The sequence below is a fragment of the Nicotiana tomentosiformis genome, chromosome 6, assembly GCF_000390325.3.
Source record: "Nicotiana tomentosiformis chromosome 6, ASM39032v3, whole genome shotgun sequence".
NCBI classification, from domain to species: domain Eukaryota; kingdom Viridiplantae; phylum Streptophyta; class Magnoliopsida; order Solanales; family Solanaceae; genus Nicotiana; species Nicotiana tomentosiformis.
Genome location: NC_090817.1, coordinates 36,682,158 through 36,707,856, shown reverse-complemented (window position 1 = coordinate 36,707,856; position 25,699 = coordinate 36,682,158). Strand labels below are relative to the sequence as shown.

The following is a 25,699-nucleotide window of genomic DNA, read 5'->3' as shown; positions in this document are numbered from 1 at the left end:
AAACGACCTTGGATTTGAATTTTGATGATTCCAATAGCTCCGTATGGTGATTTTGGGCTTAGGAGCGTGTCCGGAATATTATTTGGAAGTCCGTAGAGGAATTAGGCTTGAAATGCCGAAAGTTTTATTTTTGAGAATTTTGATCGGGGGTTGACTTTTTGATATCGGGGTCGGAATCCGATTCTGAAAATTTTAATACCTATGTTATGTCATTTAGGACTTGTGTGCAAAATTTGAGGTCAATCGGACGTGATTTGATAGGTTCCGGAGTTGTTTGTAGAAATTAGAAATTCCAACGTTCATTAGGCTTGAATTGGGGTGTAATTCATTATTTTAGCATTGTTTGAGGTGATTTGAGGATTCGACTAAGTTCGTATGATGCTTTAGGACTTGTTGGTATATTTGGTTGAGGTCCCGAGGGCCTCGGGTGAGTTTCGGATGGTTAACGGATCAAAAATCAAACTAGAACAGCTGCTGCAATTTCCTTCTACCCAGATGTGAGCGCAGATCGAGCTCAGGGTCGAGGGCCACGATCGAAGCCTAGATTGAGCTCAGGGTCGAGGGCCACGATCGAAGCCCAAATCGAGCTCAGGGTCGAGGGCCACGATCGAATCCCAGATCGAGCTCAGGGTCGAGGGCCACGATCGAAGCCATGATCGAGCCTAGAGTTGAGGGCCACGATCGAAGCCATGATCGAGCCCAGGGTCGAGGGTCACGGTCGAAGGCCGGGTCGAAGACATAATCGAGGGCCAGGATCGAAAATTAGGATCGAGGGGCAGGACCGAGGACCAGGATCGAGGACCTCGATCGAAGGCCAAGATCGAGGGGCAAGATCGAGGCAGAACCGAGGATGTCTGGGCAGAATTATAAAAACAGAGACTTCGTCCCATTTGCCATTTTTGACAAATTGGAGCTTGGGGAGAGGCGATTTTGATATATTTTCAAGGAAAACTTGAGGTAAGTACCTTGTGATCATTTCTACTCCATAATATTGAATTATCATCGAATAATCCGACTAGATTACATAATTTTGAGGTGTAAATCAGAGATTGGAAAAATTTGGAAATAAGATTTGTAGATTTGAGGGTCGAGTTGAGGTCTGATTTTGATAAAATTGGTATGGGTAGATTCGTGGTTGAATGGGCTTTCGGATATTGTAACTTTTGTCGGGTTCCGAGACGTGGGCCCCAGAGGCGATGTATGAGCCAATTTCGGGTTTTCGTCTAATTTTGAAGCTTTTCTTGTGGAATTCATTCCATTAGCATATATTGATGGTATTATACTGATTGTGAATAGATTTGGAGCATCTGGAGGCAGAGTCCAGAGGCAAGAGCATTGCGGGGTAGAGATTTGACCGGTTTGAGATAAGTAATGATTGTAAATCTAGTCCTGAGGGTATGAAACCCCAGATTTTTTATTATTCTATTATTTTGAAGTGACACACATGCTAGGTGACAGGCGTGTGGGCGTGCACTGTTGGGGATTTGTGACTTGGTCCGTCCCGTAGCAACTGTAAAGTTGCATACTTTGTTGAAACCATTTGATACTTATATGTTTTAGAAAGAATTTCTATAAATTGGGCTGAATGCCATGTTTGGGCTTTGCGCCATGTTTGGACCCTTAGGGGCTGTTTCTTATCATCCTCTCACTGTTTTCGATTGAAAATCTATACTCAGTCATGTTTATATTTGTTTACCGCATAACTCAGTTTTATGACTCTATTTTGATGCATATAAATGTTTTGGGCCGAATGCCCTGTTTTACTGAAATGCCCGAGGGCCTGATTTGTGAGGATGAGTGTGGATTGGGGCTGCCCACCTGCAACATACTTTATGACTGAGTGAGGCCGAGGGCTTGATTTGTAAGGATGAGTGTGGATCGGGGCTGCCCGCCTGCAGCATACTTTATTATTATTGCACGTGAGTTGTCCGTGCAGATTATAGCGCTTGGGCTGAAGGAGCCCCTTCGGAGTCTGTACACACCCCCAGTGAGCGCAGGTACCTACTGAGTGCGAGTGCCGAGTGCTGAGTGACTGGGAGGCAAGAGTGATTGTGAGGTATGCTCGAGTGGCAAGAGTGATTGTGAGGTATGCACGAGTGGCAAGAGTGATTGTGAGGTATGCCCGAGTGGCACGAGTGACTGTGAGGTTTGCCCGAGGGGCTGTATATGAGTAATATTTTACCCGAGGGGTTGTTTATGATTTCATCATTTTGCTCACCTTCGCATTGAGCCTTTGTTTGAAAAACTGTTGGAAAGATGTCTTTAAATAATTTTTATTGGAACTGGGTTTAAACGAGATGTTTGATTCAAATCCTGATTTTTAAAAGCATGTGGTATTTTACTGAGATTTCCTGATATGAACGTTATATGCTTTATTGCTCGTCACTACTACTCAGTCTTTATTTATTGTTGTTACTTACTGAGTTGGCGTACTCACGTTACTCCCTGCACCTTGTGTGCAGATTCAGGTGTAGCTGGACACGGTAGCAATTATTGAGTGTTCTGGTTGCAGATTTTCTTGGAGATAGCAAGGTAGCTGTTTGGTTATCGCATCCCCTGCTCTTCTCCCTCTTATCTTCCTCTTGTAGTATTTAGCTATTTTTCAGGCTGAGTTAGCCTTAATATTGTTAGACAGATTATACTAGATGCTCATGATTAGTGACACCCCGATGTCGGGCTTTTCTTTTTCGCACTTCTGTTTTTCTTTGATTTGAACTCTTTAAATGGAAGTTTTATGTTAAATAACCTTGAAATTATCTTTGAAATGAAAATATCGTTTTGTTTTGGAAATGAGTCGGCTTGCCTAGTTCCACGATAGGCGCCATCACGACAGGGGTTAGTTTTGGGTCGTGACATCTGCTGTGCATATTACTGATTGTTTTATGTTGCCCTTATTGTTATCTGCTTCCTATTATTTTGTATATTATATTGCACAGGCTATTAGACTAGTGAGTGTCTTGACTGTACCTCGTCTCTACTCCACTAAGGTTAGTCTTGATACTTACTGGGTACCGACCGTGGTGTACTCATACTACACTTATGCACATTTTTGTGCAGAACCAGGTATTGGAGTTATTGGGCTTGAGAAGAATTAAAGCGGGATCGTAAGGATTCAAGGTAGAGCTGCTTGATTGTCGTAGTCCCTTGGAGTCTTTTCATTTCATTGTACTGTTAATTTTTAATCAAACAATATTGTATATTCGGTCCTCGTGATCATTCCATGTAATCAGTTAGAGTCCGTGACTTAGTACTACCAGTCTTGGAAGGTTGTACATTCATATTTGTTCTGCTGTTAGTTTTGGTTACTTATTTAATTAAAAAAAATGGCTCCAAAAAAATATAATTGAAATCGGCTTACCTAGTCTTAGAGACTAGGTGTCATCACGACGCATGTGGTGGAATTTTGGGTCGTGACATAGAATTAAAAAGTAAAAGTAAAAGTAGGTGGAAATTGTTTAATAAAAAATAAAAGAAAGTGGAAAGTTAAAAAATAAAAGTAAAAGAATGTGAAAATTTAAAAAATAAAAAGTAAAAGAAAGTTGGAATTAAAAAATAAAAGTAAGGGTATTTGAATTTTTTTTTAAAAAGTAAAAGTAAGTGAAAAATTAAAAAATAAAAGTAAAAGAATGTGAAAATTTAAAAAATAAAAAGTAAAAGAAATTTGGAATTAAAAAATAAAAGTAAGGGTATCTGAATTTTTTTTAAAAAAAATTAAAAGTAAGTAAAAATTAAAAAAAAAAAAAAGTAAAATAAGTGGGAAATAAAAAAAAGAAAAGTAAAAAAAGTGAGATTTTAAATATAATAAAAGTAAAAAAGTGAGAAATTAAAAAATAAAAGTAAAGGAAAGTGGGGAATTGTTATTTTTTTTAAAATAAGAAAAATGGGAGGTGGGAATTCTTTTTAATTAAAAAGTAAAAAATAAAATAAAATAAAAAAACAAATCTGAAAATTACGAAAATATTTCTATAAATAGAAGAGAAAAGTGAGGAGACAAAAAGAGAGAAGGAGAAAAAAAAGAGAGGAAGGAATTGAGAGAAATATTTTTTGCTTCTACGCTAAGGGAGTTTCTATTCGTGTCATTCTTTCTTCATTTTTCTTTCGAAAATTCCAGCTAAAAACCAGCCCTGAAACTCCAGCAAAACACAGTCCAAAAGACTACCGCAAAATACCATAGATCATTGGAAGTGGTCAAACCTAGCCCATCCGAGTTCGGAGGTCGCCGCCGACTTCTCCATTTTTCAGTCAATTTCGTGCTTCTGACGAGGTTGTGCCGTTGGAGGTTTTCGGTCGTGGTCGTTGTCTTGGCTTGGTGTTGAGTAGCAGAAATTTTAAAGCTTGGATTCAATCAATACAAGGTCTATTTTGACTTCTAGGACCAATTTCTATAATGCTACGTACTTGTCTTTGTTTCTTTGTCTATTAGTCATGTGAATATTCTATTCTTAGATGTGATTTTTGTTTGTTTTCTTGTCTTTTTATAAGCTTCATGCCTTGAATCAGTAGATCTAATTAATTAAACTTATGTGAAAAATATTTGTTTCATGGGATGCAAAAACAATTTTGTTGAAACTTGTTGAGATTGGGAGGCTGTGGGATTTATATGTACTAAGAAGGATTTGGACTCAATTGAAAGGAGGTTTAGGACATGTAATTCCACTAAGTAATTTTGGTCATAAATTAAATGGACAAAGTTCTGGTTTGTTAAGTCGATTGGCATTTGAATTTTGGAATTGGATTAATCTCATCGAAATAGTAAAAAGGGGCACATGTATTTGAGCCGAATTTGTATGAAATTTTTTTTTGAGTTGCTACTTCCTTGTTGAATGTATTGATGTGAAATTTTGAATATCTTGGCTATTTGCTTTGTTTAGAGAATTAGTTGATATTCCAGTCTCATTTATTTAAGTTTGTTCTTCATCTAGTTGGTTTTCCTATTGGACATTAAGTTAGATGAACATAAGTATACCAGGGCAGTTGGGTGATTTATCCGGCTACATGGATTTGAGTTTAGGTATTATGTCATGTTAGCTAGTCCAATATTTGTTTTTCCTTAATAAATCCATAATAATGGAATAGACTCTTATCCCTTCTCTCACAAATCAATGTTCATAATTCTTGGCCTCACAATAATCTCAAAGATTAGGAAAATAATTCAAATGCGCTAGTTGCTTTAGGCGCGATTAATAATAAATCATCGTGACTATGGGTACGGTTCCCGCTGCATAGTCATGATACGTAATCCCCAAGTCGAGTGTGCGTTTCACGTGACTCGACCATCACTTAAAATAATAATTAAAATACACATGTTGCAGATCGTGGGTGCGTTTCACGTGACACGATTCGCAATATGTACAAAAAACAAACGAGTGCGCGACTTGTTCAAACAAATCTCATAAATCCTAGAAGCAATTAAAATTCAATTAAAGACAGTTAGAAAGTAAAAATGCACAATAGGTTTAAACATGTAAAAAATCAGATAATTAGACCAATTATTAATAGTTGAGCGATCGTGCTAAAACCACGTGGAGTGCCTCATACCTTCTCCCGAATTAATAGAATTCCTTACCCAGTCTTCTGATTTCACGGACTTTAAAACAGAGTCAAATTTCCTCGATTTAGGATTTTAAAATAAACCGGTGACTTGGGACACCATAACAAATATTCCAAGTGACGACTCTAATTAAATAAATAATCTCATATCTATTAATGTCACTTTAATTAGATAAACTCCCTTATCCCTGCGGGAAAAAGGAGATGTGACAATAGATCTTGGGTAAAAGATGATAGATTTTATCTTAAAGTATTTGATCGTAACAATTGGTATCAGAGTCTATCTCTTTTTAATCATCAAGAATCAGTTACGAAATTTTTAGAAAATACTTTAGGCACTGTCTCCTTTTTGGAGAAATATTTTCGACTATTTGTGTTGCTTTGGGATTATATAGGTTATTTCAGTTTATGTGATCGCAAATAAGCAAATAGTGATAACCTACTTTAGATAAAGTAACGTTATACGTTTTAACGAGAAACAAAATAAGGGTAAAACGTGTCTTGTTGTACTTTGAAACATTGCAAATTTAGCGAAAGAGTGATAGAACCTAACCTGCCGCCATCTATATAGTTTGTTATAATAATTTGCTATAAAGATAACCTTTAGAGATCAATGTTTCGACGTGAATGTGCCATTTGGACTTAGGATATTGGAGGTTTGACCTCCTTTACGTGCTGCTGCTAATGACATTAAATTTTTATTTTTTATTTTTTATTTTAGCCATCAAATTTTTAATGAATCAATTCATGTATATCCAAAATTAGTGTGGCGACAGTGGATTCTAACCCACCAGCTTGGAAAGGGCTTTTGGTTTGTTAAGAGTTTTTGCTGTCAGAGAAGGTTGTTGGATTATTCTTTGGTTTGGCTATGTATGTATTTTTTTTAATTTTAATAAAAAAAGCAGGTTCGGGCTGCCAGTTGAGCGGAGTTAGATTTTGAAAATTTTGGGTTAGTTCTCCTCTGAAGTATACTGCCAGAACAGTTTTGGAATCATTAGATTTTATATTCTTTTTATTGAATTGATTTAAAAATAAAAAAATAAAAAATAAGAAAAATGTTTTACTGGTGCATATGATCTTGGAAATGGAGGTTTACTCCCATTAGTTTCTGCGCCAGAAAGGATCCTAAAGTCATTTTTCTTGTAATTTTATTTTTATGGGTGTTATTAAGAAAATACTGGCAGTTTGTTTTGGTCAAATATTTGGCATACAGTTTTTAAGTAATTTAATGTCAGGCCCACAATTGTATGGTGCCTTGGTAATTTATATTTTTCTTTTCGAGAAATCTAAATTTGAATATTGGTATGGTTGTATATACTTTAGATGGATAGACTTGAAGCTTGATGTTGCCAAAATGACCTCTTTTGTGGAGGTCTATTTGTCTTCAAATATGAAGGGTTGTGTACGTATAACTTACGTAAATATTGATCGGCCCAAAGGAAGGTCAATATTTAATAAAATTACATGTGCATTCTTGTAGTAGTAAATATGTGGTGATTATTTGGTTTTATTGTGAAAAATAAATCGGCCGAAAGAAAGAGTTATTATTCGATATGTTCTTTATTACTATCAGTAGTTGATTACTACACAAAGATATCACTTACAAGTTAATATTTTGTTCAAATATAAAATATTAATGGAGTATTCGGTATCTTTAAGATGGGATTTACCTTCATTCAAATTTAATTTTTATTTTGGTTTCAAGTATATGTGAGCTTATTTTGTTATTTATTATTCTCTGATTCAGCTGAAATTACTCCTGCAAATATTACTGTTAACATTAATTCAATTTATATGTTAAATGGCACTAACTTTAAGTCATGGCAAGAGAACCTCAACATAATTTTCGGAGTCATGGATCTCGACCTTGTGTAAAGGGTTGATTCTCCATCAGCTCTTACAGATATGATTACCTTTGATAAAAAGTGGGAGATAAAAGGTAGGAGAGATCATATCGCATTTGTATGATGATCACGAAAAAAGCCATTTCAGAAACATTCAGGGACACTATGTCCGATAAGATTAAGACCGCTAAGGAATTTATGGATGAAATTCAAAAAGTATTTGTTGCGAGTGAAAAGGCTAAGATTGGTACACTTTTGGCAAGTCTAATTTCAATGAGCTATCAAGGCAAAAGTAACATCAGGGAGTACATCATGCAAATGTCTCATCTTGCTTCTAAGTTGAAAGAACTTAAGTTGGACCTCTCTCGGGAGTTGCTAGTACATTTGGTTTTGATATCCCTTCCACCAACAGTTTAGCCAATTTAAGGTGAGAAAGAGACTTGGTCTCTAAATAATCTCATCTCACACTGTGTTCAGGAAGAGGATAGACTGAAGCATGAAAAGACAGAAAGTGCTCACTTAATCGTTGTCCCTAAGGACAAAAGAAGGACAAGAAGAGAAAGAATAAAGAAGTTGCGGATATAGCAACACAAAAGAAACAACATTAGGAACCAACTACAAATGGTTGTTTCTTTTGCAAAGTTGCAGGTCACAAGAAGAAGGATTGTACCAACTATCACGAATGGCGTGCAAAAACGATACATCTCTTAATTTTATTTGTTCTAAAGTTAATTTGACTTCGGTACCAAGACACAAATAGTGGATAGATTTCGGTGCACAACTCATATCATGTGTCTATGCCGGATTGCCTAAATTGTTGAAAGCCTAATGATGGTTAAAGTAGGACCCGCTTTACCCTTAGGCAAGTAAGACAATGACCTTAGACCCCCAAAATAGTAAGAACTCAAAAACTAGCCATATTATATATAAATTTTAAAAATTACTATTCATTATTATTGAAAAATTAAATCTTTTCTATTATTTTCTGTCAATTTATGATTGAAATACATGCAATTAAAAGTTATAGAATTTTAAATTATTGACTGAAATAATTAGAGTTGAAAGTTGCGGCCAATTTTTTATTTAGAAAGAAAGATTTACAGCCAATTTATTACTTTCTTCTTATTTTGTCTAATTCGTTCAAATTTAAATCAATAGCTATGTATCATTTTTGCTTCAATCCATTTATTGTCATTGTAAGTTAATTAGATCATTAACAATTAGATTCATTGTCTTAAACTTGAATATTATTTGAAACATAATAGTCATCATTATGATATTATTAATTTCAGCTTATTTTTGGAATTAAATATGCTAAGGAAATGCACAAATAGAATATATATATATATATATATATATATATATATATATATATATATATATATATATATATATATAGAGAATAAAAGTGTTAAAGTTTTAAGATGATTAGATTGCTTATAGAATAAATTAAACAATTTTTATATTCATTGTCTTAGTTAAATAAGTTTTCAAACTGGAATCAATAAAATCTTACCTACTATCAATTATGTCTCTATAAGGATTAAATAAACTAGTTTACATATTGTCAATTAAAAAATAATTTTAAAAATATAATGAATTACTTCACATTTTAAGAAGCAATAACATCAAATAGAATATATTTAAATTTTATCAAAAACATTAAGGCCTCGTTTTTAATTTTGGCTTTAGACCTCCCATTACATTGAGCCGCCTCTGGGTAAAAGATACATCTACGATGGTTACAGCAAGTCGGTGAAAGTCCAAGCAATTGAAACTTTTAGATTGCTGTTAATAACTGAATTTATTTGAATTTGAATGAGACTTATATTGCACCGCCTTTCAGATGGAGTCTGATTTCTGTTTCTATATTTGGCAAGTTTGGTTATTTTTGTTCATTTGGAATGAAAAAGTTAGTTTTTTTGTAGTTCAAAATTGGTTGGTTCTGGTTATTTATCAGGTATATTTACTTGAAATGATTGCTTCTCCCAATGAATCTGTCACGACCCAAAATCTCACTTGTTGTGATGGCGCCTATCTCAATACTAGGCAAGCCGACAATCTCAATAAACTCCCATATCTTTTATGTTTGAGAACAAAATAATTAAATTCAGCGGAAGAAACTCACAATTTCAAATATAACACTCCCAAAATCCGGTGTCACTGAGTACATGGGCATCTAATATGAATACAAAATCTGACGGATAAAAATCACTGTATGAAAATATAGAACAGTACAATAATTAAACAGGAGAGGAATCAAGTCTGCGGTCTTCAAGTAGCTACCTTGATAGTCTCCAACGGAAAAAACTCTGAATTCTAACAGCCGTCATATCTGGGAGCACCTAGATCTGCACACAAGGTGCAGAGTGTAGTATGAGTACAATCAATTCAATAAGTAACAAGACTAACCTCTGGGCTAAAAGTAATGGCGAGCTCTACAGGTACATTCCAGTATAAATAATGGTACAACAATATAGGCATGCTTTCAAGTTCAACAGTTAAACTCAGTACAAGTGAAATAGATCAATACTGTATGATATGAGGAATATGACATCTCACTAGAAAGACCTCAAGTAAATACTGATCACCAATTATTCGGTCACTCGGTACTGTTTATGGTCAATCCAGCCCAGGGGTGTTCCAACCCGTATATATATATACACATCCGTATAAGGCCAATCTAGCCCTGGGATAATTTTATCCCCAAATATAACTGATACGGACAAGATCCATGTCCCGGTAAACTCATTACAATACAAATAAGTAAGGCAAGTCCATGCCCTGAAAAATCCATCCGGAATATATATATAATCATCGTAAGTAAGGCAAGTCCATGCCCTGGGAAGTCCATCCCGAATATATATAATCATCTACGCTCACTGGGGATGTACAGACTCCGGAGGGGCTCCTTCAGCCCAAGCGCTATATGTCGGCCGCGCTCACTGGGGGTGTGTGCAGACTCTCGGAGGGGCTCCTTCAGCCCAAGCGTAATATAAAGCCAATATAGCCTACTGCAGGCGGACAGTCCCGATCCGTATAATAATAAAGCCAATGAGGCCTACTGTAGGCGGGCATCCCTGATCCATTTAATAATAAAGCCAATAAGGCCTGCTGCAGGCGGGCAGCCCCGATCCATAAAATAGTAAAGCCAATAAGGCCTGCTTCAGGCGGGCAACCCCGATCCATAAAATAGTAAAGCCAATAAGGTCTGCTGCAGGCGGGCAGCCCCGATCCAGAAAAATAATAATGTATAAAGCCATTCTGGCCTGCTGCAGGCGGGAAACCCCGATCCAGAACAATAATAACATATATAAAGCCAAGATGGCCTGCTACATTGCACAACTCAATCCCATAAATATCCTCACAATGGACAATTATTACTGAGTGTGAAATGTATATTTTTGAACAAATAATCCACAGCAACACGACCCCATGGGTCCCAAAATATTGGCACGTAGTCTAAACATGATCTTTAACAGGAGCCTCAGCTCTATTTCTCTAACACATAGAGAATGTTCAGATAATAACATGTTTCATTAAATCTTACAACTGCACAGGATTGATTCAAGACACAATTTATATGGTGCACGTCCACATGCTTGTCACCTATCGTAAGTGTCACCTCCAACAATTTATATCATACCAAATTCGGGGATTCATACCCTCAGAACCAAGTTTAGAAGTGTTACTTACCTCAATCCGAGCAATTCTTTATTCCAATAAGCTTTTCCTCGCGATTCGGCCTCCAAACGCCTCGAATCTTAGTCAAAATAATTCGATACAATCAACACGAGGTGTAGGAATCAATTTCATATGAAAATGCTAAATTTCACAAATAAATTCGAACTTAACTCAAAAAATCAACACTGGAGCCCACGTCTTGGAACCTGACAAAAGTTACAAAATCCGACAACCCATTCCGATACGAGTCCAACCATACAAAAATTATCAAATTCCGACATCGGATTGACCTTCAAATCTTCATTTTACATTTTTGGAAGATTTTACAAAAATCTGATTTTTCTTCCATAAACTCACGGATTCATGATGTAAATGAGTATGGAATCATGAAATATAATCAATATAGGATAAGAAACTCTTACCCCAGTGTTTACCTGTGAAAATCGCCCAAATATCGCCCAAACCGAGCTCCCCAACTCTATTTTTGTCAAAAATGATAGAAAACCCCCGTTTATAGGGCCTCAGTTGTTTCGGGCGCCACAGGTAGTGTGGGGCACTTCCTGTGGCGCTATTTCCAGTACCTTTAAACATCCCAGCACCAGGGCTAGCGCCCCACGCTACCCTGGGCACTGACGGCGACGGAAAATTATTCCCGACACGGAAATAGGCATAACTCTCTCATACAATGTCCGAATTCGACGATTCTTTTTGTGTTGGCTCCATAGTTTCAATAAGGATATAATTATTCAATCAAAACTGAATTTTGAGCTCAGTTTCTCAATGTGATACCACTTAAATCTTGAAGAAACGACATAGAAACCGACTAGAAATATCCAACTTCTACATGCGATGACAAAACCTATCAAATCAAGTCCGTTTGACTTCAAATTTTGAACACAAGTCATAAATGACATAATGGACCTATTACAATTTCTAGAATCGGATTTTGACCCCGATATCAAAAAGGTCAACTCTCCGGTCAAACTTCCAAACTTAAATTTCTATTTTAGCCATTTCAAGCCTAATTTAATTACTGACTTCCAAGTAATTTTTCGGACATACTCCTAAGTCCAAAATCACCATACAGAGCTATTGAAACCATCAAAACTCTATTTCGGAGTTGTTTGCACAAAAATCAAACTCCGGTCAACCCTTTTCATTTAAGCTTCCAACATGAAATTCATTCTTCCGAACTAATTTCGAAACACCTGAAAATCAAAACCGGCGATTCACACACATAATAATACATCATATGAAGTTATTCAAGATTTTAAATAGTATAAAGGAGAGTAATTATTTAAAACGATAAGTTGGGTCATTACGGAATCCTTACATGTTAACATAACTGCTAATAAGCGTAAATTAATCATCAGTAGTCAGCTTCTTTATAGAACATGAGATTTGGTCATATTTCCAAAGGAGAAATAAGAGAATTCTGTCCAATAATATTTTTTATCCCCTTAATTTTTCAATTTTTTATCCAACTACTAAGGCTATTTTTTTTTCCCGAATAATGCGAGGTTATTTGAGGATGTTGGGGGGAGGGGAGGAAGGGGGGGGGGGAAGGGGGGGGGGGAGAGAGAGAGAGAGAGAGAGAGAGAGAGAGAGTTAAGGACTTTATCTTTAAAGAGGAACATGTTTATATTCCTCTAATTGCTATTGTCAATGCTCGAGAATAACTTTCTATACTTACATTGTTCAAGAAGTAAATTCGAATCCAGATAATATCATTAAACCTACCATTAAAGAAGTTGTTTTCAAAGAACAAACTCTACAACCTTAAGAATTAATGTCATTAAAGAAATTCATTTGCGGGCTTAAGAAAGTATCTAATTAATAATATTATAAATATCATCAAGTTATTGTCTGATTTGGTTTCGAGATAAATCTTGTTAATTATTATCTATACCATAAGTTTAGTGGGAGTGAGTAAGGGCGGATCTATATACAAGGGTGGGGGTGGCACGCCACCCGGACGCCTCGATTGAAACTTATTTGTATTTCTATATATGTATAGAAAATTGGATAAATATAGGTCGAGACACCTAGTCTAATAAAGGAGCTTGTGGTGCTGGTGGTTAGAAGTCATGTCATTCATCCTAGGGACCCAAGTTCGAACCTAGTTTATAACACTTTTTAATATATTTTTGGCATGCTAGGTAATTCAAGCTCCAGCTTCAACCAATTATGTAGAACTTTACCATTCTCGTCAAGTCTCGTGAAATGACAATGATTGACCTTTTCCCTTTTATTAGTATTTATAACGACCTGGCCGGTCATATTTAGAGTTGTAGCCTTGTTCTCCCATTTAATGCTCATTCCCTGCTTAATTATTGTTATGTGACTTACCGGGGTAGTTGGTTCGGGTCCAAAGAAGTTTCGGAATGAATTGAGACACTTAGTCTCAAGGTTGGAAGCTTTAGTTGAAAAGGTTGATCGGATGTTGACTTATGAGTAAACGACTTCGGAATGGAGTTTCGATCATTCTGTTAGCTCCATTAGGTAATTTTGGACTTAGGAGCATGTACGGATTGTAATTTGGAGGTCCGTAGTTGAATTAGGCTTGAAATGGCGAAAGTTGGAAATTTAGAAGTTTGACCGAAAGTGGACTTTATGATTACCGGGCTCAGATTAGGGTTCCGGAAGTTGGAGTAGGTCCGTGGTGTTGTGCAAAATTTGAGGTCAATCGGACTTGATTTTATAGGTTTCGGCATTGAATGTAGAAGTTGGAAGTTCATAAGTTCATTAGGCTTGAATCGATGCGCGATCCGTAGTTTTAGCGTTGTTTGATGTGATTTGAAGGCTCGACTAAGTTCATATCGTATTTTAGGACTTGTTGGTATATTTGGTTGAGGTCCCGGGGGCCTTGGGTGAAGTTCAGATGATTGTCGGATCAAGTTTGGAGTTAAAAGGAGTGCTGTAGCCGGAGTCTTCTAGTGCAATCGCACCTGCGGAGCTTTGATCGCAGGTGCGAGCTCGCAAGTGCGAACGAGAAAAATGCAGATGCGGCCTGGAGTAAGCGTGCAGTGTTCGCATGTGCGAGGGAATTGCTGCACCTGCATAGATGCAGATGCGACGAGTGTAGCGCAGAAATGAGATTTGATTAGATTACTGTGGAGCGCGGATGCGGAAGGAGCACGTGTGTGGTCGCAAAAGTGGAGGCAGTGGAGCCTTGACCAAACCGGAGAAGCGAAGGATTTCTCACACCTGCGAGACCGCATGTGCGACTAAATGAGTCGCAAGTGCGAAAGTGTTGGCAGAATATTAAGTTCGAGGGTTTCGTAATTTCTTTCATTTTGGACATTTCAAGCTCGCGATTAGGCGATTCTTGAGGGGAATTTCGAAGGGACTCTTTAGGCAAGTCACTTGTGGTTATTTTTATTCAATAATTATGTTTCCCCATTGAATTTCCCACCTAGATTGTGTGGTTTTGAGGTGTAATTTTAGGAGTTGATACTAGGGATTTGAGGAGTTTAAATTGGGGATTTGGGTATCGAATTGGTGTCGGATTTTGATAAAATTGGTATGGTTAGACTCGTGGTTGGATGGGCTTTCGGATTTTGTGACTTTTATCGAATTTTGAGACGTGGGTCTGGGGGTCGGATTTTGAGTTGACATTTTGACTTTTGGTTAAGAACTTAATATTTTCTTATGGAATTGATTCCTTTAGCTCGTGTTGATTGTATCGGATTGTTTGTGGCTAGATTCGAGATATTTAGAGGTCATTTTGCGAGGCAAGGGCTTGTTGGAGTAGAGTTTCGTACAATTTGAGGTAAGTAACACTTCTAAACTTGGTTCTGAGGGTAAGAAATCCCGAATTTTGTGTTATGTGATTGGTGTTGAGGTGACGCATGTTCTAGGTGGCGGGCATGTAGGCGTGCACCGTAAGAATTGTGACTTGGTCGATTCCATGAAACTGAATAGTTGATTAATATTGCTTTTACCCGTGTTTGTTTACCATATTTTACAGCTATTGAGTTGTCAATCATGTTAGAAATCCTGCTTAGGCTACATGTTGGTACTGTTGGGCCCTTAGAGGTCGTATTACATGTTGAATTATTTGCGCTAATTGCCGTTTGTACTCGGTCACAACTATTATTTGCATATTCTATCTCGGTCTCTATTGTACTTTACTTGATACATCATATCATTATTGTTTGGGATGAATAACATGATTCTGGTGAGCCCGAGAGACTGGAGAGATTAGTCATTTGTGAGACTGAGGGTCTATTGTGAGTGATGTTTTTGGGATCGGGCTGCACGCTGCAGTAGAGATTTATTGATTCATGCCAGGATTTGGCTTATTATAGCGCTTGGGCTGGATCGGCCCCGACCCCTCCGGAGTCTGCACATCCACAGTAGGCGCAATTGCTAGCAGTTATTTACATTTGGGCTGGATCTGCCCTGGTTTATTTGCATTTAGACTATATCTGCCCTGTTTTACTTGTATTTGGGATGGATCTGCTCTGGGATGGATCTGCCCTGTTCTGTGTTAAGCTTTATTGCAAATCTGAAAGCATGTCTAAATTCTTGTACCTCTACTTGTTAAATTATGAATTTTTGAGTATCACTGTCATATTTTCTGTAACTTTCTGTACTGTTAAATGTTGTAAGTGGGCTGCAATATTTGGCTCGTCACTACTTTCAGTCCAAAGATTAGATTTGTTACTTATTAAGTTGGTTGTACTCACGCTACGCCCTGCACCTCGTGTGCAGATCTAAGTGCTTCCGGTTACGACAGTTGCTGATTTGCTGAGTCTAGACCTTTGGAGATCATCAAGGTAGCTGCTTGGCGTCCGCAGACCTTGACTCTCCTCCCTTATCTTTCTATTCACTTGTTCAGATTTACTTTCTAGTTAGTGTACCAGACTATGTCATTATGTAGATGCTCATGTACTCAATAACACCCCAGTTTTTAGAATACTTTATGTATTGAGTATTGATATTCTATCTCGTTTTTATGAGATTTTTCCTTTATTTAGACTGGTTTAGCGTATTTCAAAAATTAAAGTGTTGGAAATGTCTGAGCAGTCGGCTTGCCTAGTACTATGATAGGCGTCATCACGATAGGTTGGATTTTGTGTCATGACAATTTGGTATCATAGCCTAGGTTACATAAGTCTCATGAGTCATGAGCAAGTTTAGTAGAGTCTTGCGGATCGGTACGGAGATGTCTGTACTTATCTTCGAGAGGCTCCCGAACCCTTAGAAAAACTTCACATTCTTGTATTCTTGTCATGTGGATTTGTTGATTCCGGGAACTAAACTTTTGTTATTCTATTCTCTCACAGATGGTGAGGACACGTGCTACCTGATAGGACGGACAACCACCAATACCACCAGCTAGGGCCACGAGAGTTCGAGGTCGCGGTAAGGGCCGTGGTGTAGCTCGTACAGCACCTACAGATCCACCAGCTGCTCCAGCTCAGGATCAGGTACCCGATATGGTTGAGCTAGTGGGGCCAACTTAGGCACCAACTGTGCCCATTGTGATTCCAGGCCTTCAGGAGGCGTTGACTCAGATTTTGACTGTGTGCACCAGCCTTGCTCAGGCGGTTTCTGTCCAGACCACGCCAGCCACTTCTCAGGTCGGGGGAGGTACCCAGACTTACACCGCCCGTACTCCAGAGCAAGTGATGCAGTTTCATGCCCCGACCTTAGGGAGCACGACCGACGCTCAACCGAGATACCCCGATAAAGCAAGCCTTTATAATACCTTCTATCCCAATCGCCGATGAATAAAGAGAAGATACATTTATATCATTAATTAAACATTGAGTGGATTCCATGAACAATGCCAATTCCATTACCATTAGTCACTTCATCTTGTAGTCTCAAAATACATACACAATCATGGTTAAAGTGCAATAAGCGATTCAAATACAACAAGGCTAGTTTGACTTTCCCAACACCTATATACAACCCATACTGTGTCTAAGGAGCCTATACAAATACAAAATACTATGATAACGCCGGCAACAAGGCCTCGGCTATACCTCAAACCATAATACACGTGGGACAAAAGATACAAGACCCCGAATGAAGTGAGGCTCACGAAATCTGCTAAGAAGAGGGTGTACTGCTATTAATGATCAATGCCACTTGCTGCGTAACCATTTGCATCCATTAAAGATGCAGCGCCCCCAGCAAAAGGGACATTAGTACATATGAAATAGTACTAGTATGTAAGACTAAACGCCCTCTTGTTAGAACAAATTATAACACAAGGAAGGACAATCATAAATCAATGGAAGCCTCAGACAATACTAAAACATCAAATTGGGAGCAAGATAAGTGTCAAGTAAATTTCCATTATTTTAGGTTGGGGCATCTTAGCACCGATATACCATCGTGATTTTAGCACGGAGTCCGATCTCGGCCTGATCGGTTAGGCTGTCTTACCCGAAGACATCAACCACAATCACAATCACTATCACAGTTCCAATCATTATCTCGATCGCAATTTTCAACACAATCACCACCATGTGTGCGGCATGGCGTCCGATCACAACCCGACCGGCTAGGCCGTCTTACCATAATACCGTGTGGATTGACATAACTCTTTTATAGCAATCATCTCATCCCAATAAAGGGGAATATTCCATCACATAAGTCTCTCCCCAAATGAGGGGAATAATTACTATCCTTTCCTATATCGGCATGTGTAGTTTCGGAGTTAGGCTATTTCAACTTACCCTTCCTCGGTGAGTAACGATACTCCCAAAGTGTTTGTTATTAAAAGGATTCACAACTCATTTCAATGTCTTTTAAACGTTCCTTAGTTTCATTGGCACTAGTGGCCCCAAATATAATATCATTCTTGGCACGTTGGCCGTATTTCATGTTTCATGCTCTGCTCACCTCTTTCACTTTCAAACATCATCACAAATTATTAATAACAAAGCATTTTTATTCAAGACTTAAGTACACATGTGATCAAGTAAGAGTCTTAAGCATATTGAGATTTCTTACACAATTTGGCATAATAGCTTTCGCTTGAATCACGACTTGAAGTTATAGCATTTAGACATGCAACCCATACTTTGAACACATTCAAATAGAATATAACATAACAAGAACATTGGAATACATATTGAACATATATCTTTCGATACAAGTCTTATTCGGAATATTCAATTCATAATGAACAACTCCGAACTTACAAGGATATTGTGGGGTTCAATTCTAAGAGATGAGTTTAGACAACATACCTTGCCTTGAACTTTTTAAATTACTACAATGTTCCAGAATTCTTAGCCTCTTCGATCTATTAATAAATAAAGAAAAAATGAACACAAATTACGAGAGAGCTTATTGTTCCAGCTCATTTGAATATTTTATCAAACACTAGGTGGGTATTATAATTTCAAGGTCCTCCTATGGTGGATTCCTCCATACCACTACCCAAAGTATACCCAATTTAGCTCAACATTCTTCCCCCAACCATTGATAGTATATGCATGCATAATGAACAACTCCCACACCCAAGAATTGCTTTTCTCATTACCTATTTTCAGTAAAATCATGAAATTGAGGGCTAGGGAGTAGAATCTTACCTCTAGGAAGACCTAATGAATTTTCTTGTCAATTATTCAACTTTGAGCAAGAGTTAATGATCAATAAGCTTAGGAACTTCCCCTCTCACTCTATGGTAATCCCTCTCTATAGAAATGTCAGATTTTTTCTTCAAAAGTGGCCCTTTACTGCAATATATCCAAATAGGGTCGGGTCAAAAATTAAAAACAAATGAAGCCCCGATGTAGATCTGCGGTCACATATGCAACCGTATAACGCTTCTGCGGTCCGTAAAATGGACCGCATAATGGCCCTCCAGAACTGGGCACTCCCTCCTCACTCTGCAACCAGTCTACGGTCCGCAGCCCTATTCTGTGGTCACATAATGCGCCGCAGAACTTCCCTCCAGAAAGTTTTGTGTTGGATATGCGATGGGTTGTGCGGCCCACGAAATGTTTATGCGGCCGCATAATGGACCGCATAATGGTCCAAAAATTTTGCCCAAGTTTCTACTTCAGTCTGCGGCAGATCTGCGGTCCGTAGATCAGTTCTGCGACCGCAGAATGGACCACAGAAATGCTCTGCACTTTCAAAATTTTTGTTCAACTCCCCCATGCACTGTTCAACCAAAAAAGTCCAAACTGCAGAGAACAAGCTTGCTGCGAAGAATCTCTACAATCATCAATACATAAGTCCACTTCGGCAGCACGAAACCCCGAGTTTTAGGTAAACTTTTACCAGGCCTTACATGCAGGGACTTCAGATACTAGGGGTACTACCAGCCCAGTCGATTGCAGCTTCTCAGGCACAGGTGGGTCTCGCGATGGCTGAGGAGACTAGAGAGGTTCAGGAGACTCCAACCTCCATCATTTAGTGGGGATGAGTCAGAGGATGCCCAGGACTTCTTGGACAGGTGCTAGCGGATTCTTCGCACGACGGGTATTCTGGAGACCAGTGGGGTCTCAGTCACTACTTTTCAGTTTACTGGGGCTGCCTTCAGATGGTGGGAGGCCTATGAGAGGCGCATGCCAGTCAGTGCAGCACCACTTAGATGGAATGAGTTCTCCGTTCTATTCTTGGAGAAGTTCGTGCCACAGACTCGCAGGGAGGAGCTGCGTAGATAGTTTGAGCAGCTATGTCAGGATGGCATGTCTGTGACCCAGTATGAGATGAGGTTCTTAGAGTTGGCTCATCATGCAGTTTGGTTGGTTCCCACATAGAGGGAGAGGATTAGGAGGTTCATACATGGCCTCTACTACTAGTACCGCTTTGTTATGACACGAGAGAGTGTATCAGGTGCTATATTTGATGAGATGGTTGATATTGCTTGGCGTTTAGAGATGGTTTGCAGTCAGGAGCGTGAGGAGAGGAAGGCTAAGAGGCCTCATGGTTCGGGCGGTTTCGGTGGTGCACCTTCTGGGAGCTAGCCTTACCACAGCAATGGTCGTCCTTATAGGCCCGCTCAGATGGCTCGTTCAGTTCAACATGGTGCATCATCCATCCATGGTTCATACAGTGCTAGACCGGGTCAGTCATCCCTCAGTGCTCTCCCAGCTCAGAGTTCATCTCGTGCGCCTTCTGTTCAGGGTTCATCTGTGCCAGGTTCTTCTGGTTCTCGGGGTTCGCCTCAGTATTTGCCACCATTTTTTGAGAGGGGATGTTTTGAGTGTGGATATTTGGGTCATGTGAAGAGGTTTTGTCCCCGCCTTTAGGGAGGGACAGTATAGTAGAGGAGTTAGGCCACGACTTCAGCACCAGTTACTTCACCACCCGCCCAGCCATCTCAGGGTGGGGCTCAGGCAGCTAGGGGTCGCCCAAGAGGGGGAGGCCGATCAGGTGGCAGTCAGGCCTGGTTCTATGCTGTTCCTACCAGGCCAGTTGTCGGTTCTTCAAACACAGTAATCATAGGTATTGTCTCAATATGCCACAGGGATGCTTCCGTATTATTTGACCCTGGTTCCACTTATTCGTACGTATCATCGTATTTGCTCATTATCTGGATATGCCCCGTGAGTCCTTAGTTTTATCTGTTCATGTATCTCCGCCAGTGGGCGATTCTATTGTTGTGGACTGTGTATATCGGTCATGTGTAGTGACTATTGGGGGATTGGAGACGAGATTTGATCTCTTATTGCTTAGTATGGCTAATTTTGACGTGATCTTGGGTATGGCTTGGTTGTCTCCATGTCATGCTATTCTGGATTGTCACGCTAAGATCGTGACATTGGTGATGCCGGGGTTGCCAAGGATCGAGTGGAGAGGTTCTCTAGATTATGTTTCCAGCAGGGTGATTTCGTATTTGAAGGCCCAACGGATGGTTGGAAAGGGATGTTTATCTTATTTGTCCTTTGTGAGGAATATTGGTGCAGATACCCCTACTATTGATTCTGTTCTGGAGGTACAAGACTTTCCGGATATGTTTCCTGCAGACCTACCGGGTATGTCTCCCGACAGGGATATTGACTTTGGTATTGACTTGGTGCTGGGCACCCAGCCTATTTCTATTCCTCCGTATCGTATGACACCAGCTTAGTTGTAGGAATTGAAAGAGCAGCTTTAGGAACTTCTTGATAAGGGGTTTATTAGGCCTAGTATATCTCCTTGGGGTGCACCGGTTCTGTTTGCGAAGAAGAAGGATGGTACTATGTGGATGTGCATCGAATATAGGCAGTTGAACAAAGTTACAATCAAGAACAAGTATCCTTTGCCGCGTATTGATGATTTATTTGACCAGTTTCAGGGAGCGAGGATGTTCTCTTAGATTGACTTGAGGTCTGGGTATCACTAGTTGATGATTCGGGACTCGGATATTCTAAAGATGACATTCAGGACCCGTTATGGTCATTATAAGTTCCTTGTGATGTTTTTGGGCTGATCAACGCCTCAGCTGCATTCATGCATTTGATGAACAATGTGTTTCAGCCTTATCTCGACTCATTTGTAATAGTATTTATTGATGATATCATTGTGTACTCTCATAGCCAAGAGGAGCATGCCTGAGGGTTGTGTTGCAGCGGTTGAGGGAGGAGAAGCTTTATGCCGAGTTCTCCAAGTGTGAGTTTTGGCTTAGTTCGGTGGAGTTCTTGGGCATGTGGTGTCCAGTAAGGGGATTAAGGTGGACCCGAAGAAGATATAGGCGCTTCAGAGTTGGCCTAGACCGTCCTCAGGTGTGGAGATTCAAAGCTTTCTCAGTTTGGCCGGTTATTATCATCGCTTCGTGGAGGGTTTCACGTATATCGCATCGCCTTTGACCAAATTGACCCAAAAGGGTGCTACTTTCAGATGGTCGGATGAGTGTGAAGAGAGCTTTCAGAAGCTTAAGACTGCCTTGACCACAGCTCCAGTTTTAATTTTGCCTTTAGCTTCTGGCTCTTATATAGTGTATTATGATGCTTCCCGGATCGATATTGGGTGTGCCTTCATGCAGGAGGGTAGAGTGATTGCTTATGCTTTGCGTCAATTGACGCCTCATGAGAAGAACTACCATGTTCATGATTTGGAGCTGGCTGCCATCGTTCATGTATTGAAGATTTGGAGGCACTATCTCTATGGTGTGTCTTGTGAGGTATTTATAGATCATCGGAGTTTCCAACACTTGTTCAAACAAAAGGATCTAAATTTGAGACAACGAAGATGGTTGGAGCTGCTAAAGGACTATGATATCACCATTTTGTATCATCCCAGGAAGGCCAATGTGGTGGCCGATGCCTTGACTAGAAAGGCGGTGAATATGTGATAGTAGGCTATATTTATGCAACTTAGACACTACTTACACTCTAATTTAGCCGTACTTTATTGATATTTGAATGCTAAAAGATAACAAAATGCTCTAATTAAGAATGTGATGCTTTGCAGGAGCTACTCCGAGCTAGGAGGGAGCTAACGAGTGTTTTGGAGTCAACATGGAATGTGAAAGGGAAATCGAAGGTTAACCCGGTAGAAAAGGAGCAAGAAAAGCAAGCGAAACAACCCCTCCAGGTGCGCGGCCGCGGAGTGGGCCGCGAACTGGTCCGCTAACTCAAGGCAGTGAGGCAGTCCAAATCCGCGGTCTAAATCCGTGGTCGCGGACGGGCGGATGAAAGCCAAACACGGAGGGTTAATTATGTAATTTCTTAGGTAACTAACCTAAACCTATATGAACCCTAAACTCGCCCAGAAGTGGGAGATAGCTGTTTTTAGAAGATTTTATAGGCAAGAACGAGGGAGAGAAGACGGATAAATTCCTAAGAGTTTTCATCTTCTTCTTCATACTTCTATTTGTTGATTACAAATTATTTTAGTGATTTGTTTTCCATTAGTATGAGTAGCTAAATATATTATATAGGGTTAATGGAACCAATTGTTGGATGAAGTCTTGACTCTATTTTGTTATAATTGAGTTGTGTTTGTTCTATGATTGTTCAATTGCGTATTGTATTGTGGTTAATTGAAAAGGCCCTCAATTAATCGTGTCTATTCACCTTGTGTTGCTTGAGAAAGAACACTTGGTTAGATTGTTGTTGAACAACACCACTTTTGGGAAAGTTAAGAGATTAATTACTTGAATTTAAAAATGGGGTTAGAAATAACGAAGCTTTGGTGGGATAATTCTGAGTTGCATAAATTGTTAACTAGAATAGTTCGAGAGAATGCTTCTAGTAAATTACCGTAATTGATCGAAAGGTAATTACGGTAGCCCGGAACTCATAATCCTCATAGAGTATTACGATGAGATTATAGCTAAAGAGTTGAGAATTAATTCAGCAATTGGGGAAATCAATAGCCCTAGATCCTTTTACCCTTGAATTCAGTTTTAGCTTGATTATTGCTAATTTTATTGTCATTTTTTCTTGGCTAAATAAATTCCACTGATTATTCATAAAACTCTTGCATCCGAAAGTTGTCTGAGCTCATCATTAGCATTATTTAAGGTTGTAGTAAATAGGTTAGTTCCCTGTGGGATTCGACTCCGGACTTGAACCGGGTTATATTTGCAGCGACCGCGTAGTCCTTTTTACAAGGCATAATTAGGCGTGATCAAATTTTGGCGCCGTTGCCGGGGAACTAACGGTGTTATTTATTACAACTTAAAATAGTTGTTAGGATTCTTAGTTTAGATCAATTGCTTACGGTGTTTAACATTTTTCCATTGAAATTCTCGCGTTTGACTTCTCCTGTGACTCAGGTGTATGCCTAGAAGCTCTTCGAGGACTGGTGAACTTTTTGAAGGACTCTCAGACCCCGAGAAAGCATTCAGGGCATTAAATCGAGCCAACAAGAAGAACAAACAGTTACAACAAAAATACACACTCAAAATTGAAATGGACAACGTGGACGATGTCAACGAAAACAATCGGAATAATCGGGTTGACCCAAACAATGGAGTGGTGGCACCTCTTGTGCCAGAAGCTGCTCTATATGATTGGGCATAACCAACTGCTGATAACTTAGCCACTACCATTGATGTACCTTAGATACAAACGGAGACATTCTGGATCACCAACAACATGCTGCATCTGTTGCAAAATAATGGACTGTTCTCCGGGTCACACATTGAAGACCCACAACAACATCTGAAGAATTTTCTATCAATATGTGTGACCCAAAGACAGCCGAATGTGACTCCTGAAGCCATCAAGCTATTACTGTTTCCATTCTCTATAACTGGAGAGGCTCAAACTTGGCTTAATCCACTCCTAATAAACTCCATTGCCACTTGGGAAGAATTAGTCAAACAGTTCTTAAACAAGTTTTATCCTCCCAACAAGACTGCAAGGCAGATTGATGAGATATTGCAGTTCAGGCAGAAACCAACCGAATCCTTGCAAGAAACCTGGGAGAGGTTCAAGGGTATGATAGTGAAGTGTCCACACCATGGCATTCCAGATCAGATGCTGGGACAGAGATTCTACATGGGTTTAGAAGATAGTTTGAAGGTCAATGTAGATGCTTCAGTTGGGGGTGCATTTTTGAGCAAGACATTCACAGAGTGCAAGATTCTTCTTGACAAGATGGCTCAAAATTCAGGCTGGATGGCTAGAGTTACTACACTTACACCAATGGTGTATTCTGTTGCTCTTGACCCAAACAATTCCCATGCAGAGAACATAGCCACTCTCATGAATCAGATGAGCATACTGACAAAGAAAATTGATGAGATGGGTACAAAGCAAGTGCACATTGTTGATACAACGAATGAAGGATTGTGCACTCCTTGCATAAACCAGTCATATGCATGCTCGTAGAGTAGAGAGAATGACAATCAGGGCTTCAGAGAAGACATGAATTATGTCAATAATTTTGGAGGTCAGAGGCAAGGTGGGCAACAATGGGGACCAGCACCAAACCAGCAGTACAGATCCAACCTGCCACAACACAACCCCAATTCTGGAGGCGCATGACCATAAGGTCAAGTTGTGCCTTATCAAAGGCAGCAGGGCTATAATCAGCAGCACCAGCAACAGTTGGCCTACCAACCGCCTCATCAACAACAGGACAACAATATGGTAGAAATCAGGGGTATGCTGCAACAACTTATTGGAACAAATGGTAAGATGCAAGAAAAGTTAGCAGCATATGATTCAGCAATCAAAGGCATTGAAACTCAACTGGGACAACTATCTATGGCCTTGAACAATCGCCCCCAAGGAACATTGCCTGCAGATACAAATATTAACCCAAAGGAACAGAACCCAAATCAGCTAATGGCAGTGAGTCTCAGGAATGGAAGAGATTTAGACAGAGAGCAAAAAGTTGCTCAATTTAGGAGAGAGACTACGCCAACTACTCCAGTTACATTAGAGGCAGATGAGTCAGCAGAGCTCACCGAAGTTGTAATTGAATAAGCACAGGTTGACAAGGGTAAGGAGAAGGATGGTGAATAAGTCTCAGAACAGGTGGAACCTCTTGTGCCAGAAGCTTCTAACAAAGAAAAGACATCAAGTAATGGACAAAGATTGACTCCTGCACAATTCCCTCAGAGATTGGCAAAACAAAAGAAAGATGATCAATACAGGAAATTCATGGAAATGCTTCGACAGATTCAATTGAATATTCCACTTATGAATGCTTTGAGGGAAATGCCAGGGTATGCAAAAATGATGAAGGACCTGATGTCGCAGAAATTT

The 25,699-nt window shown here is 39.3% G+C and overlaps 1 non-coding gene across 1 annotated transcript; it reads right to left on the bottom strand.

Annotated features, from left to right (window-relative positions):
* Nucleotides 1–24,346: 24,346 nt before the first annotated feature.
* LOC117279816 (small nucleolar RNA R71) lies at nt 24,347–24,453 on the bottom strand. The gene has a single exon (XR_004510234.1). It is a non-coding gene; the product is annotated as a small nucleolar RNA R71 (small nucleolar RNA).
* Between the last annotated feature and the right edge of the window lie 1,246 nt (nt 24,454–25,699).